This window comes from Neodiprion virginianus, chromosome 1, assembly GCF_021901495.1.
Source record: "Neodiprion virginianus isolate iyNeoVirg1 chromosome 1, iyNeoVirg1.1, whole genome shotgun sequence".
NCBI lineage: Eukaryota > Metazoa > Arthropoda > Insecta > Hymenoptera > Diprionidae > Neodiprion > Neodiprion virginianus.
Window position 1 is genome coordinate 16,462,345 of NC_060877.1, and position 17,048 is coordinate 16,479,392.

Below are 17,048 nucleotides of genomic sequence, written 5' to 3' on the forward strand. Positions count from 1 at the left end.
CTAGCTTTGTTGACAGCCTTAGCTATACCCGCAGCACCACCCGCAAGAGCCCCAGTAGCGCTTCGACCGGCCAGGATTGGAATGAGAAACGGCAGGATGCCGCCAATTTTATCAGGCACAGGTATAACGCGAGGCATACGAGCATTCTTCCCAGTCCCACGCGCAGCCGCACGAGCACCCGCCAACGACGACTCAACGGCTTTATAACCCAGTAGCATGGCGACCTTTGCTGCTGTGATGATAGATTTGAGATTCACCGTTCTCTTCCGCTGTTTACTCTTCCCACCTGTTCTAGATTTCTTCTTTGCAGCCACTTCAAGTTTCGACCGCTTCGCAGCTAAGCCCATTCCGAGTTTAGATTTGGCTTCCATGGTGTTGGTGACTCCCCAGGCTACCGCCTTTTCACCCACACTAGCGTCCTTGGCCTAGACGCGATTCAACGCCTTCTCAGCAAGCGCTTTGTCGGCAAGATTTCTCGCTGCAATATCGCGATTCTTTGCGTATGCAATGTCGTGGTCTTCGCACGCTGTATCCAGCGGATTGATCCCCAAATCACCACGAGCGAACCTCTTGGTTGATTTCGTTCCAGGTCTGCAGTACTGATACCCTGGTACGTGCAATTCAACTGGGAGATGATTGACGATTTTATTCAACAAACCACCACCGCGTTTCTCCCGTGTGCACGTCCTCATAGTCGGGCAACAACTAACGTGACTTCTATAAAAGGGGGAATTTATATACTGTCATTTTAGTTCTCGTTGTCATGCTAACGTAGCATCACGAGATTTCAAGATCAGCCCGATAAACTACTTATCGCAAGTTTCAATAAAATGGTTCGATGCGGAAAACGGATGATAGAAAAATGACATGGAAAATTGCTGCCAAATACCGTGAGAGCAATTTTTTGCGGGGCATTGAATTGTGGTACAACTAACGCTCTTCTCTCACTCATCACGCACAGCAATGGATTGCGGTTCGAAAATGTCTACGTCTATTCGAAATCTCTCATCCAGCCAAAGTATCAATTTTGCAAAAGTCACTTGAACCCGTGCAGGGTGAGGGTTATTTCCCGTTTCGTGAGAATGACGAGGTTGTCAAACCGGGAACATGCTCACCCCAACTCTATTATGATTTTTAAGGATGTGGCCTGTGAAATGCAAGATAATATCAGAGCATACTTCAGCATGCGCAGGCATCGCGATATCGATAGCTTTTATCTGAGTCAAACGTATGCGCGCATTCCAAAACACTTAGTACGTGGCAATGCAAGCTGATTGGTGCTATTTCGGCAGAATGATATGAATCTGAAACATAACCACAACGATCATGTGAACGCAGACATGACGTATCAGCAATTCAGAGGCTTGTGCTCGGCATGCTGGAATGACGACAATTACAGTTTTACCGGAGTTGACAAGGATATCTAAATCAATGGGAGTGGATATAGGAAAGGGTTTGACTGCTTTATAAGCATTAACTATGATAAACTTCCACAGTTTCATTGTAACAATCGGGCCGGCAACATGGATAGTGCCAAGATTCGTGAACATAGCGGTACCTTGAGTGAGATAGCGAAAGCATGCGATGTCATACGTCGGAAGCACAAGATGCTCAAGTTGGACAAGGACAGGACCGAGCAGGTTATGGGCGAGGTATTCAAGCCTTTAGTAACACCGTTGCAGGAATTGTTGAATACCTCAAAGGTGCTGCAGCACTAGCATATTAAACAAGAAATTAGAATGGAACTATCGGATGTTACAATGAAAAAAGAAGAAGAAAAAGATAACGAGAGTACCGGGGATGATGATGATGATGAGGAGGATGAGGATATGGACGAGGGGAATTTCATGGATGCAAATGATGAAACACTGAAGTTTGGTGAAATTTCTACTACAAGTACACCGGTGAAAAAAAACAACGGATTCCACGGCGCGATATTTGAAAATTTTCAGCTCGAACGAAAAGAGGGATTTGGATACCACATACGGTATTTGAAAGTTGACAAACGGTATGATGATTGGTAATACGCCCATCAATTTTACTGATAATCTGATCAATGTGGGAGATGAAATTTATGAGAGAACACCAGGATTACTTGAATTATTGTTTAAAAAATGACCCGACGCATCGATTGTAAATGACGCGGACAAGAATGAATACATAAAAATTGTAACGACGACAACCGCGCATCGAAAACGTTACCAAGCCGATGAAAGCCTTCGAGATGATTCAAAAACCGCAAAATATAGAAATTTCATCGCACAACACGTCAGCTCGCTGAAAAAATCGGGTAAAGGCTTACCCAACTATAAGATTGCACGAAAGGATAGTCAAGATGTTGATTACGTCTACTGGGATGATCCAAATGAAATTGTAGATTGTCGCCGGCTGCTTATGGCGTCACAGGCTGTAGGCAATACCAGCCATTCTAATTAAATAGTCTCCATTATTTAGGAGTTGCGCGAGGCTGGAATCGTTTATTAGCGGCGGATGAACGTAGAATCACCATTTATTCAGTGACCATCCAGTGATGAGTATAGACATATTTGGACGACACTCGGAGCGTGGTGGAGGTAAAAAATTTATTTGGGGGCCTCCTGGTGTTGGATTCGAAACCACCAACGACAATCAATATGATTTTGATGGTAAACGATTGTATACCATAGCTGATCCGCGGCACTGCACCGATGCTGTTTCCTCAAAAGTTCTCAATACCGCTTTACAGTCTATGGCTGTGGATATTGTGGATACTTTTCAATCAAATCTTGAGAGTTTTGCGCATAATCACAGCAAGAGTTGAAACAGCTACGCATGCATAACAAAATCGTAGAAAACACGTTGAGTCGCATCAAACATATTGGGGTTCAAGCAACACCTGTGCAGGAACAAGCCAGCAGGGAATTAGTATCGATCGAGGAACCAGAGTGGCTGAATGACAATTCGGAAAATTTGAAGGTGAAGAGTTGGGAACAATGAAGACTGTAATAGCTGCTGACCTTCACAGACAGGCTCGACGCAACTATCCGCGCCGATTCGTAGATTTACGCAAACAGGATCAGACCTGGCAAGCTGATCTCGTCGATATGACCGCATACAGCTCGTGCAACAAGGAATACAAATACCTACTAACAATCATCGATATATTTTCCAAGTACGTGTGGGCGGTGCCGATAAAGTCCAAGAGTGGGAAAGATGTGACTGCTCCCATGAAATCTGTACTGGCCCAGAGCCGTATACCTACACATCTACATGTTGATCAAAGCAAAGAATTTTACAACAGCGAATTCAAAGCCCTCGTGAAGCATCACAATATCAACATGTATTCGACATTTAGCAACTCAAAGGCGTCGATATTCAAACATTTTAATCGAACATTGGGAAATAAAATGTGGAAGCGGTTTCCTCTCAAGGATCGTACGAGTGGATTAATATTTTGGATGATTGAATGAAGTCCTACAACAACACCAGACATCGCACGATTCGAATGAAACCGGTGGATGTTAGCACGGAGAATGAAAAACAGCTGTATTGTAGCGTGTACAAGCCTCGACAAATCAAACGAAGTGATCGGGCGCGGGAATTCAGTGTGGGCGATCGAGTTCGAATCAGCAAGTACAAGAATGTATTTGGAAAAGGCTATACACCCAATTGGACGACAGAAATATTCACCGTAAATGAGGTGAAAAATACCAATCCACGGACGTACAAACTTACCGATTATCAAGATCATCCCATCGATGGAGGCTTCTACGAGGGGGAGCTCGGCAAAGTAAAATACCCCGATGGCTACCTTGTCGAGAAAGTATTACGCAATCGGGGGAATCAGGTCTATGTGAAGTGGTTGGGTTTCGATAGTTCGCACAATAGCTGGATGAATGAAATAGGCATGTAACATAATTTCTATGGATTTTCCGAATTACAATAAAAGATTTAAATATACAAATATTTCTACATTTATCTCCTGTTTTTTTATTTTTCATCTCCTGTGTACGCACATGTGCCATACTCGTTACTATAAAAATGATAATAATGATGAGAATAAAAGTAATAATAATCTGCAATTTTTTCATACGATTATTACACATTTTATTTCTTGGAAAATGTTTGTTTCCTTTTCAGAGAACTTTTTTTTCACTTTCTGAAAATTTTTCTGGTGTTATTCGAATAAGAATAAATAATTTCTCAAAATGTTATTAATGAATGAATAAATAATTCTTAGGTATATGAATTCACATTTTCAAATCCAGTCAATATCGTTTCCGCCTGATGACGGATCGTCCGAGGCGTCAAACGCAAATATTTACAATGATTCTAAGTCTACAGTTTTATCCTATAGCTATTGGGGCGCTGGGACGAACCCCCAAGGTAGGGTGTCGGTCTGTCCAGGTATCGATTGCAGCTTGTCATCTTGCCAACTCAAAGCCAATTTTTTTTGTACGATCGTGCTTACTTCATGTTTTTCACTTCGTATTAAACTCTGGGGGAGGGTCAACTCTTGATAAGCCATCAGACAGCGCCTATAATCATCAAACGTGATGCTATTTTTCGAAGCATTTTTTACATCCTTGGCACGCTTACTCACTTTTTCCCATCCTTGCCCATCGTAGTAAATGTGTACAGCTTTGCTCGCAGTCCCACAAACTCTGTCATAATTTTACCGTTATTTTCATCCTCCATTAACCGTAGTCATTTCTTATTTTTACGAGAGATACCATACACGTTGTCGGGCGAATAGTCAGAGGTATCAAACATTGTATTCACATCACGTTTGATGATATCGTAGGTGTTCGATACGTTGAATTGATAAATGAGGCTGTCTGTGTCGTTATACAAGAATTTAACCTCGCTGTTCGAAAAGTTGGTTTTAATATAATTATAATGGAAATCATGGAGAATGATTATTGACAGATCTAGAATCGATGCGCTGACGTAAATAGGTTTAGCGAAGTGAACTTTGACACGATTCATTTCAATGATAACCATATCAGCGCCAAATACGGTGCAGCTGTGAAAGTTTTCCCTGGCAATCAGCGCTTTCGCACCACCTCCTCCCTCCCATTTTGCGACCAATTTTACATCTTTATGATTTCGCACCTTCTCCATAGTCTTGCCAAACACAGCGTTATTCGTGAGTTTGTAAAAGTTTTTCTCAAATTCATTCCTAGACCGCTTGCGCATGTCCGTGTTGAGCGTGATGTAAGGTTCGAGCCATGGAGATTGTGCAAACTTTGATACTCTATGCACTTTGGTTACTTTCAATCCTAAACTCAAACACTGCTTCAAATTTCTATAGTGCAATATATACTTTGTTTTGGGGTGGAGGGTGGTCGCGAGTTTGGCGTTTTTACCACCTGGAGGAGTAAAATGCTCGGGACAAAGAGGCAAGTCTTTCTGATCCTCGTGGAGCTCTACAGGATAGTCCAAATCTACCTCCGGAAAGTAACCGGTCGGCGAATCGTCCTGATGGTTTGTTATAACGATGTGCTGATACTCCTACTCGAAAGATCCGATCGGTAAATGCACGCTCATAGCTGCACCGCACAGATTATTTACGTCAAAATACGTGGGATACGATTCCACGTTACTAGGTTCAAAATCTTTTCCCATGAATCTATTATTGGCCCGAGCGTGTCGATTAGAACATTGTGCTACGCCGCCTCGAATGGTTCTTTCAATAAATAACACCATTTCAGAGTTGTCGAAAAGTTGCAAATTTACAAGAGTATGCTCGAGCATCGCGTCAAAAGCAAGTCCCGGTGCAGTGTAGTAGTGCAACGGATCTTAATCGTATGTTTTGTAGCAGCTAGCGCGGAAATTTTCGGAAATATCGGCAAGCAAAAGAACATCAGTCTTTCAATATAAATCTGAACAGCCCCCAATGACTCTAAATGAAATTTACCCCAAACATTTTTAGCGTGCTCCTCATCGGCGTCTGAAATATTTGCATCGCAGAGGTGCGAGTAGAAATGCTTCTTTGCAGGTAATCGCGGTTCATCGCGTTTCCCCCAACAATCGACGTATTCATAGGGAAAAACGCCTTTGCGGGTCATCAAGCTAAACTGTGCGGGATTATTATAAAATTTACGTGTTATGTGCTTGTCGGCATCGTTTAAATATTTGTAAAGTTTATCGATGCTGCTAGCCATAAATCGAAACGAATCGACGAATCTCAAGTACATCATTGTCCCATCAACGCGTTTCGTGAAGGATATGTATTTTTCCTTATTTATGGGTAGCAGTGTAATTTTACCGAGAAAAGTTGACGCGAGGGATTCAATTGAAAAGTGAGAATCGTAACCGGATAAATTGTCGAAAACTATCGGAATTGTGTGCGTCTCTCTGAAATTCAAATCACACCGATTATGAGCAGGACCACGGTATTTACCCGTGAAGTAGCAGTGATCGTGACACTTATTCTCCTCAGGGGTAAACGGCTTTTTGCAAATATAGCAATTCTTTGCTCGCATGTGACGATCGTCTTGCACTTAGGTAAGAGACTTCATCGGAATTATGTTTTTGATCCGTGACTCTACTTGAATCAATAAATCTTTAATCTGCTGCATGAACCAATCTATGCAATCGACGACGCGTTTACTGTGGAACTCCGATAAAGTCCCATCGTACGCGCAATGTACATAGTATGCTACACTGTGCGGGATATACTCTTGAAATTGAAATTTGAATTGATCAACCGGTGTAGACTCTAATATACATTCGAGATCGGCGTAAACGACAAACGGGACGGTACCTTTGTTTTGAAAATTTAAAAATGCTAAATCTTCAGACTCGGGAAATTCAATGCGCACCCCATTTAACATAATGTAATCTTGACGATGATTGTCGTAGGAATGTTTTACACTAAAGTGACACAAACATCTGTCACATAAAAACAATAGACCATTATGATCAGACAATTGTTCGCTCACTAGTCGTGAAAGATCTTTAATCCAAGCAAAGTGAAATCTTCGATGTTAACTCGCGAGCCATATCATTTTCTGGATGACTCTCAACATTGGAAGATGAATCGTGTCAATGTTCGTGGTACTGAAATGATCACTCAAGTAAATTGGCACGATAATGCTGTCATTCGATTTTTCATGATGTGAAAGAGTTTGAGACTCTATCCCATATACATTGATTCGCAGATTATTCAATCTCTCAAGCTTTTTCACACCATGTAGAGTAGCAGGGAATTTGATACCTGTACAGTCTCACTTGGATATAAAGCGATGATAATGGCTAGTCCTATCGGTGTGGGTGTTGGCCGGGTAGCGGGCTCCAGTGATGGACCAGAGAAGACATCTTTCATCTTCGGTTTTCACGTTCCCACCGCTCTCTTCCGCTGAATATCCTCGGGTAGCTCAACCAATGTCGAAAGCCCCGCAGCGAGAGGCTGGTACCGGTTGATGTTCACGGCAGTATTGAGGATCTCGATCATGCCCCACCCAGAATCGCTTTGTTCAAAATCCTCAACCTTCACAAGTAGATTGTTCCCCGCGTGCGTGAACCAACCGTCCATATCGCTCAAGGTGAGGATCGTGATGTTGGAGGCGTTAAAGCTATTCACTTCTTCCGCGATCCCCTCGTGCTTTATGTTTTCAAATTTGCACGATAATGTGAGACTGACCTTTACATTACCCTCCTTGCGCAGTACCAGCCTCAATCGTTCAACGATGACCCGCCGCGCGTCATCCAAAAAGGCTTTCAAAATCTTATGCCCGAGATTAGTGACAAATCCCGTTCGGATCCGGTTGGCGAAAGCACTATCGACGTCGTCCCACTGTACGCTCACAGGACTGCCGATATTAGCACTCATCACTACGGCGTGCTGCTGCTGCTGCTGTTGCTGCCGCAGTTGTTGCTGAATCTTTGCTATCCAGGATTGTACGAGCTTAATTGCGTGCTGAATTTGGAGTTTCGCACCCACACTCGTTCTCGGACGCTTGGAAACATCACGCAACAATTGGAGGTTTTCCATTCCAACGCCAATCCAGTGCTGGAAGATGTCGTCAATCGCATGCTCAGGATGCAGCTCGCCCAACAAATTGTGAGTATTCTCCATCATTTTGACGAGATTTGAGTATGTTTCAGCGGCCATAACTTTGACGCTGATATATGCAGAACTTTGATGAACTTTCGACTTGCACGTATCGTGTGAGACTGATAAGTCTGCATTGGATGCGTTGAGTTAATACGTGTCGATTAATCGCAAGAATTTTGAGGTGTGGTAGTAAGAGGTCCAAGCTTTGTACCCCCTTTGTCATCTGGTCAATTAACACAACAGAATGTATTTGGAGTATGTGGAAAATATTATTTTCGCCCTGGGCGCAAACTATGAATGTGAAAGTTTACGGATGACGGTGAAAAAATCAAAATGGCTGCTCATCCGACTAAGCGAAAATCAAAATGTTTGCTATCACAATGGCTGCTCGTCAGACGGCAAAATCGAGCAGAAATACTGGTGACGTCATGCATGTTAACAGCCGACAACAATATCATGGGTAAGGCATACCATCGTGGGGGTAACATACCGACTGCCGGTAAGGTAGGGGGGAAGAAGGGGGCCGGTACGCCGTCATTTTTTGGGTTAGAACTCTTATATCTGTACTACTCACGAGTTACTCGATTTGAAGCAATGTCTTGAAAATCTGACTAAGGTATCGCTGTTAATGGCGAACTCATCAATAAATGGCCGGGCGTGAGAGCGGTGAAATCGTTAGGATCACTTGACATCGGCAAGATTTGTCTCGAGTTGAGACACGATTTGATTTCTGTAAGGACTGTATAGAATTCCTCGAAAGTTAGTAAGGCATTGCCGAAAACTTGTTTCAAATGCGTTTTGGTGGACTTGATACCGGCTTCCATAGAATTAATTCAAGTAGAGATATGACTTGTTTACATATGACACACATCGAATTTTCGAGTAGTTGATAGTCTGCTTGAAATGAAAAATATTCACGTTTCTTGAAAAAAAATGATAAAACAGTAAAATGATAAGAGAGCGATGCCAGAATGAATGCGAGCCTCAAACAATGTTATTCAATGATTCATGGCTAAATACTAGACATAATCCGCAATATTGGGAAAAAAGTCGATAAGAATTCAGTTTTTGGGAAAAAATCGAAAGCACGTATTCTGTATTCTTGCATGCTCTTCACAGTGCTGTTGGATTTATTGAGCTCTGATGAACATCTTCTTTCTAATGTAAAAAATGAACTTTGTATATATAAGTTTACGCCTAAAATAAAGAGTTCTTGAGAATATTCGAAGTGTGTTTTTCATCACTTTTGACAAGGTATTTATTGCTATCATTATTAGTTATCAAAATCCCCTCCTTGTATGCAAAACAGAAAAATCATCTTGGGAGGTGGTCAACTTTGGAGGGGTGTTTCACTCCTTTAAAATGAGTTTGGGCCGATAAAAAAAAATACGTATGTCATCGATTTTGACCCTCTATAACATACCAGAGTTTCATCGAAATCAGAGGGGGACACCTGAAAACGTTTCCTTGTGAGATCGGTCGCCAACTTCAAATGTACTACGCGTGTCGCCAGACATACCGGGACAATCTCTTGAAACTATACATATAATGCGCATGCGCGAGTTTTATCGGCTGGTCGGGCAGGCTGGCCACTCCGAGTTTCAGCTGTCAAATTCTATTTCTGGCGGCGTTGTAGTTCATACGAATTTTTGAGGTTAGAATCTCAAACACTCGAGATGGTGACTCGGAAAGTTGATGCTAATGCTCTTTGAAAATTGACTTTATTCGACTAAAATGAGAAATCTGTTTAAATGTTGGGTGCTTGGAAGAAACGCAGCAGGTAAGTGCGAACACTTTATTTAATCATTTTCATTATTTCGTACATTAGAAATAACAATGGAATTTTTATCTATCAACAGGTGATACGGCCAAAATAATTACATCTCTGATATTCACTGTTATCTGGCCATTCAATTTGTCAGACGTACAAAGATCATCGCCACTTTCAAGCAACTAAGCAACTTTCTCACTCTTTTGTGATTTCAGGCGGTAATATTGAATTTTATCACTCTCGAAAATGAGACATTAAACCGAGCGTTCAAGAAATTTAAATATTTCACTATCTGTAATGGAACTGTGAATCTCTTTTTTCTTGAAAATAGTTCAACAAAATTTACGAATAGTCGATAGTCAATGTATTTTTTCCGATTAACAAATTATTGCTACTACTATTTAAAATTTCCTAATGATTATCAGAATTTATTTCACAAATTTTCAATGATGTTCGATTAGATAAATGAAGGGAACCTAATACTCAAATTGAAAATTCAAGTAATATTAGATTTATTAAAATGATTTCTGTATTTTATGTTAGTGCGGTTCGAAACAAAGAAAATCTAATCAAAAGCGTAGAACTCAGGAACGTAAATCACATCCTGTGACACAAGTTGAAAATAAGTTTCTCAAAATGCGCCTCAATGTCACAATTAGCTTCAAGGACAATCATGTTTTAGAGTAATGTCAGAACATTATTACGAGGATCTTGACTTATCGGATTCAAGATTGTGTTCCTTGTTCCATCAAAATAAATGAATATCTAATTTTTAACGAAGTTTATGAAGTTTTTTTTCCAAATAATGTAATCTGATATAATATCTTGTTTATGGTCCTCCGAACATCACCTTCTAACAAGGATATTTGGAAAGAGTCCCTTTGTTGCGGAAACCATTATAAAATTCTTGGTTTTTTGAATTCGTGCTACTGAATAACTCTGTTTCAGGTTCCATTTTCAATCTCAAAATGGGATTTTTTTTGCTCTAGATAATGCTAACATGAAATGCAGAAATAATTGCGGTACATGGAGATTCACAAGGAGTAGAGCTGGCGTTATTATTAGCAGAGTGCGTATGATTTTAAAATGAATAATTTTACGCTCACTACAAGTAACGTATCATTTTCTGTGTTTAGGGCGAACCTGTTTGGTTTCAGCAGGATGGAGCCCCACCGCACTTTACACGTGCGGTGCGTGATTACCTCGACCAACAATTCCCTGGACGCTGAATTGGTAGGGCAAGCCCGGAGGTCGAGTAGCCAGCCCGTTCACCTGATCTCGCTCCCTTGGACTACGGCTTGTGGGGCCATTTGAAAAATGTTCTGTATGCCCAAGGTAGGATTGAAGACCTTGCAGAACCTGTCTCCGGATATCATATCCAACACGACAAATGCCTTCTACGACTGGCTCGGTTACTGCGCTGCAGCTGCTGGAGGGCATTTTGAGCACTTTTTGAAAGGCAACCAATGGCCAGACGAGGGGTGATCAGAAGAGTAGAGATTGGTCTCCCAGTGTTATCGGACGATTGTCTTGTAAGTTATTGTTTTTTTTCCTAATTTTTCATTAATAGCATGATTTACACCGTAATATTAACTGTTGTTCTTTTTCTCTTTTTATTCTTGGATATCTGGTGAACCCTCTTTGTTAACGGAACATTGATTGTTGTACAATGGAGCTGCAAAAACTTTGTCAACTAATCAATGATGGCGGCGAGGGTTTTTGTGAGTATTGCGTCGGGTACGTTTTCTGTTAATTGCTACTCTTTGTCCTCCTAAGCTTCGTGTTTAAGATGAATAATTTCTTTATTCCTGGTTACTCATTTCTTTTATTTATTTCATGTTCATCGGCACTAATTACTGACTTCTGGAGCACTGCGCCGTAACGAATCTACTCTGGAAATACCTTCTACTGAGTCTCAACCATTCATTTATTTTTAATTTTATGTAAATAAAGAATCTGTTCACAATAAACATTGTTTTTACTTACCTACCTCTGTTTGTCCAGACTCCCACTTGTTAATGACATTTCACGTTGAATTTCAGATTTCTTCTTTCAATAAATAACACCCAATTTCTGTATCATTTGATATTTGCTTTTCCGTTAAATTCTTTATTACGTCGGTTGAATATCTTCCGAAATCAACCACGGTATTGCTGAACGATACTATTCTTCTTAGACAATTCACGCTACGTAAAAATAAACAGCAGCATAACCTCAATCCACGGCTTTACGCGCGAGAGAATTACAGCTTTTGTTTCATTTTGTGTACGTTGGCGCCTTGCTCAGCAGATGAAAACATCACCGCGGCGCGATTTCACCGACCAATGAGAATAAATTGTTTGGCGCATGCACGTTATATGTATAGTTTCAAGAATTGTCCCGGTATAAATGAACATAGATAAACCTTGGCAGTTTTGTTTCTTGATACTTTAACAGAAAACGGTCCGCCGTAATCGACCCCTATATTCAGAAATGCTTTACTAGGCGTTACGCGGACTTCTGTCAAGTTTCCCATCAATTGGCACGGGCTTTTAGCGGATAATTGGATGGAAACAGGTATGAAGAACTCTGCAAACCGTAGATCGCGTACAAATAACCAAATATTATTTGCCTAAAGCGCTCAAAAGGGCCTGTGTACCTGCATGCAGGTCTCTCAAATGTTCTTCTTGTAATATAAGAGTAATCATAGGTTTTTTGGAGGCTAATACGCCGAGACAACGTCGTGCGTAAGGCAAGGGTGCATGTCGCATACGTCCCCCCACGCATAAGTTCAACATCGTCGATAAACGGATTGAGCGAAGCTAGTTTGCTGCTTGCGTGGACATTACGTTCGGCCGATAGATCTTGAATTTTACGAGAAAAGTCTTGAGATTGACTGAGTTTCAGAATGCCCGTCATCGAGCGATTCAATTCTCGAACGCTGGGTGTGATAATATCCTGTACAGCCGTGCTTGTTCTGTATTTAGTTTCGTTGTTTGTCCTCTCTCCTGTGCTATCGATAAACCGTAGACAGTATGCAGGTATTCGTTTGAGTTTCGGTAACGATGAATATCGCTCTATAAATCAAAATCCTTGACAACAATCTTGAGAATAGGTATGGATCCAACGCTTTCCGTAAAAATCATGGTTTTTATCTCTTTGTCGGGTAGCTGTTCGTCATAAACATGTTCCTCGATTGGTCCTGAGAGCCATACCAGGCCATTTCACCACAGTTAAGAATGTTCAAATTTCTCTGGGCTTATACCACGTGAGATAACACCGGCAGAATTGTCTCCAGAGCTAACGTGGTGCCACCGATCCTTGTTCGTTAACTGTTGAATGTTCGCTACTCTGTTTGCCATAAAGGTTTTCCATTGAACCGGCTCTCCTGCGATCCAAGCCAAAGTTACCCGGGAATCTGACCAATAGTTCTCTTAGTTGATCGACAATGTCAATGCCTCGGTAACCTTGCAAGTGAATTGAGCGAGTAACAACGCTCCACACAATTCGAGCCTGGGAAGAGTAACAACTTTGAATGGTGCTACTCTCGATTTCACTGAATGTTGCTTCACTGCATGTTTCCCGTCAATTGTGATCGATTTTATGAAAACACATGCTTCACAAGCGCTCTCCGAGGCATCGCAGAATCCATGGAGCTCGATTCTCGTGGGGTTGGCGCATACTATGCTTGTGGAATAAAGATGTTCGTAATTGTGGTGAGATAAGTGTAATACTGGATCCACATCATGTGTAAATCAGCGGGAAGTGCTTCAGCCCAACCGATTTTTTGCCTCCGGAGATGTTGAAAAATGCTTTTAGCCGTAATGCAAGCTGGACCAACAAATCCCAATGGATCATATATCTGTGAGATCAAAGAAAGGAGGTTTCTCTTGGTGGCTCGTTTATTGGTACCGATACGCTGACCTTGTATCGAAATGCGTCGGCTGCGGGATTCCAATACAAGCCTAACGTTTTAACTTCTTTACCGATTGAGCGATCAGCGCCTGGTCGATTGTCAGATTGCTCGTCGATAATTTCCGGTGTGTTTGAGTTCCATTTTCGTGAAGGAAATCTTCCGGTGAGCAACATTCTACTCACCTCTCGTTTGATTAATTGAGCTTGATCAATAGTGTCCGCTTCAGTGAGTAAATCATCTACATAAAAATCATTTCGAATTATGTCACAGATGACCGGATGTTCGTCTGCATATTCGTACGCCAATTGATGCAAACACCGAATCGCTAGAAACGTTGCCGTTGCTAATCCATACGTGACTGTATTAAGGGAGCTTTCCAGTGTGACAGCCCGAAAAATCGCTGTTTTTCGCGATTTTTTTTTTAAAAGAAAAAATAATCTAATCGGTCTGGTTTTTTTTGTATATTAATTGGGTATTGAAGAATGCAAAACAATTTTTTAAAGATCGATTTATTTATTAATTAATATCTATAAAAATGATGAAACAATTGTTGCAGAAAATGCACTTGGATGTGGTGTCCACGTTGGGGGTCACAATTTTGATCTGAAACAAAAAACACAAAAAGATTATTGATCGGTATATAATTGGCTTTCGTGCTATGGAGGCTTTTCTCTTCATTTTTTTTTTTTTTGCAAAAATGACGCTGGTTTGAACAAAAAGTATCGATTTAAGCATTTTTCTTGGCAGTTTTTTTTACAAAAAAATAGGAAGATGTCGAAAAAAAAAAGCTTCCATAGCACGATAAACAATGACGTTAAGAATATTGTGTAAAAAATTCAACTCGATAGCTTTAAAACTCTGCCCTCCAAGTTGGACACCGTTTTGAAAAATGCTGTTTCGAGAAAAACGCGTTCAAAGTTTCAAGTGAGGGAATTATAAGTAAATCGTTTACTTACGGTCAATCAGCGATGCCAGGTCCATACAATATCCCTTATGCTTCTTCGAAAAGATCGTGCTCAATGGATTGTTCAGTCTGACGAGCTGTCCTCGCCTCTTTGCTATCCAGGGACGCCCGGCGGTTTGCTTGGGTGATGCGCGCATTCTTGTACTTAGCGGCAAAATCTGCGGCGCTCGGCCCTATCGTGCATCCCATCGTCTCCAAAATTTTCAAAATTGGGTCGTAACCTTCATTGAAGGTGCACACAGCACACTGCGTAGCGATTTCTACTATCTGCTTGCCGCAGAATACGTGCTTTGGGGCTAGTTGCCACACACAGTGATTGATTGATTTTCAAGAATTTAGCACGCCATCCGCTTTTTTTTTGAAAATTGAGTGCGACAAAAAAATAAGTCACGCGACTAATTTACGGCTAATTAACGGCAAATTATGCAATAGTCCGAATTCACATTTTCGACAATTGGCGAGCCAAGTTCATGTACGTGCAGGTAGGAACGAGACAATAGAAATAACGGTCGCACGGGCAGCTGTAGCGCTCCGTTGCCTTCTTCCAAGAAATGCTGTACAGTAACCGAAATAATCTGAATTTCGGCATGCAAATTTCAGGGAATATTCGGAAGAGTGTATACTATTCGATAAAACAAAAAAAAAAATCGATTTTTTGAAAATTTCACACTGGAAAGCTCCCTTAAGTTTATACTCTTTGATCGGATCCTGTGGATCTGATTGCCATAGGATTCTTTGGAGATTGCGTTGGTCCTGTTGCAAATCGATTTGCCGGTACATTTTGGTTATATCGACCGTGATAAAGTACTGGTGGTTTCGAGACCGAGCGACGATCGAAAAGAGATCCTGTTGTATAGTTGGGCTGAATCGCAGAATGTCGTTTAGCGATGTATTCATCGAGGTTTTACACGAAGCATCAAAAACTACTCGCAGTTTCGTCGTGGCGCTTAACTCCTTTAGAACTGCGTGATGTGGGATACAATGACAGAATTTCTCGTTTTGATTCTCAGCATCACGAACTTCGGTCATGTGCCCCAATGCGAGATATTCGTCCGAAAAGGCTGTATACTGCATCTTTCACTTCAGTTCACGATCTAATCTTCGATTAACTGCTTGTAGCCGTTTGACTGCCGTATTACGTGACTCTCTTAGCTGCTCGATGCCCTGACGAAAGGAGAGACTGAATGTAAATCGTCCACTTTAATCTCTTTGATGTGTCGTTTTGAATTCTTCCTTGCATATTCGTTCTTCCTTCGAATATTCTTTGATTAGTGTGTACTCCTCGATTTTCCAAAATCGTTCAACCTGCAGCTCGAGTTCTTGGTCGGAAGCAAATCCGCAAACTACGGGTTGTGTGATCGCAGCTTTCGTTTCCTTGAGTGGAACATTACCTGAAATAATTCAATTCCGTTTTTTGGAGTATCAACTGACTGTTTAAGATTCGAACTTGCCCCACACACAACAGTCCCCAGAAGACGCCAGCTCCGAGAAGGAGATCTATTCGTCCTGGAGTGTGGAAAGATGCATCGGCCAAGATGAGGTTTTTCGGCAGTGTGATTTGCTTAACATCGAGTCTCGAAAAAGGTAGCCGCTCTGTGATTTGGTCCAAGACCAAAAAGGGTAGTTTTGTCTTGAATTCGTTTACTCTGGATTTGATCATGGCGTGAACTGATTCTGTGACTCTCGAGCTATTCAAGCTAACTCCGCAGAGCGAAATGTTTGTTTCGTGTTTCATCAGCTGCAGTTTTCGCACAGCTCTTTCGTGATAAGATATGATTGAGAACCCGAGTCCAAGAGAGCCCCACATACATGCGGGTTTCCTGCCTCATCGTAAATTTTAACCCGAGCCGTTGACAGCAGTACTTGCGGTCTACTCTTAATTGCGTATCACGATAAAGCTGTTTCATTCAATTGATTTTTTGAAGAATTACCGCAATTGTTCGAGCTAAGCCTTTCGACCGACGGTTGATCATCGTTGTTTTTTGAACGAGCCCCGTCAAAATGGAGCAACGTGTGCTTTCGACTGCATCGCTTACAACCGCCTGCCATGCATTTTTCTACTGTGTGATTATCTCGTCAACAAAGAATTTATAACCTGACTGTCAGCTCCTTGGAGCGAGGATCGTAAGTAGTAAAAATTTTGGATATCAGACAAAGACGTGCACTCATCGGTAAGTGCTTGAAACGCATCGTAAAATGACAACCACTGGGCGTAGCTGCCATCAAACTTTGGAAGATTTAACGATGGTAACTTAATGTTAGATATGCTCGGTTGTTCCGCTTCGTCGTGTGCTGGTAGTCGATTCCTTGCACTCGGATTGTTTGCAATCAGAGGTGGTGCTAAGATGCGTTTCGCTGCAGCTGTAGCTCGATAGTA

The 17,048-nt window shown here is 41.5% G+C and overlaps 1 long non-coding RNA gene across 3 annotated transcripts; it reads right to left on the bottom strand.

Moving 5' to 3' along the window:
- Window positions 1-258: 258 nt before the first annotated feature.
- On the bottom strand, window positions 259-15,323 carry LOC124309964 (uncharacterized). Of its 3 annotated transcripts, none has more exons than XR_006909578.1 (3): window positions 15,115-15,323; window positions 7,301-7,309; window positions 259-269 (listed from the first exon to the last, which is right to left on the bottom strand). It is a non-coding gene; the product is annotated as an uncharacterized LOC124309964 (long non-coding RNA). The 3 variants fall into 3 exon arrangements; XR_006909618.1 differs by lacking the exon at window positions 7,301-7,309 and adding an exon at window positions 9,923-9,926; XR_006909617.1 differs by lacking the exons at window positions 7,301-7,309; window positions 15,115-15,323 and adding exons at window positions 9,923-9,926; window positions 14,746-14,988.
- Window positions 15,324-17,048: the final 1,725 nt, after the last annotated feature.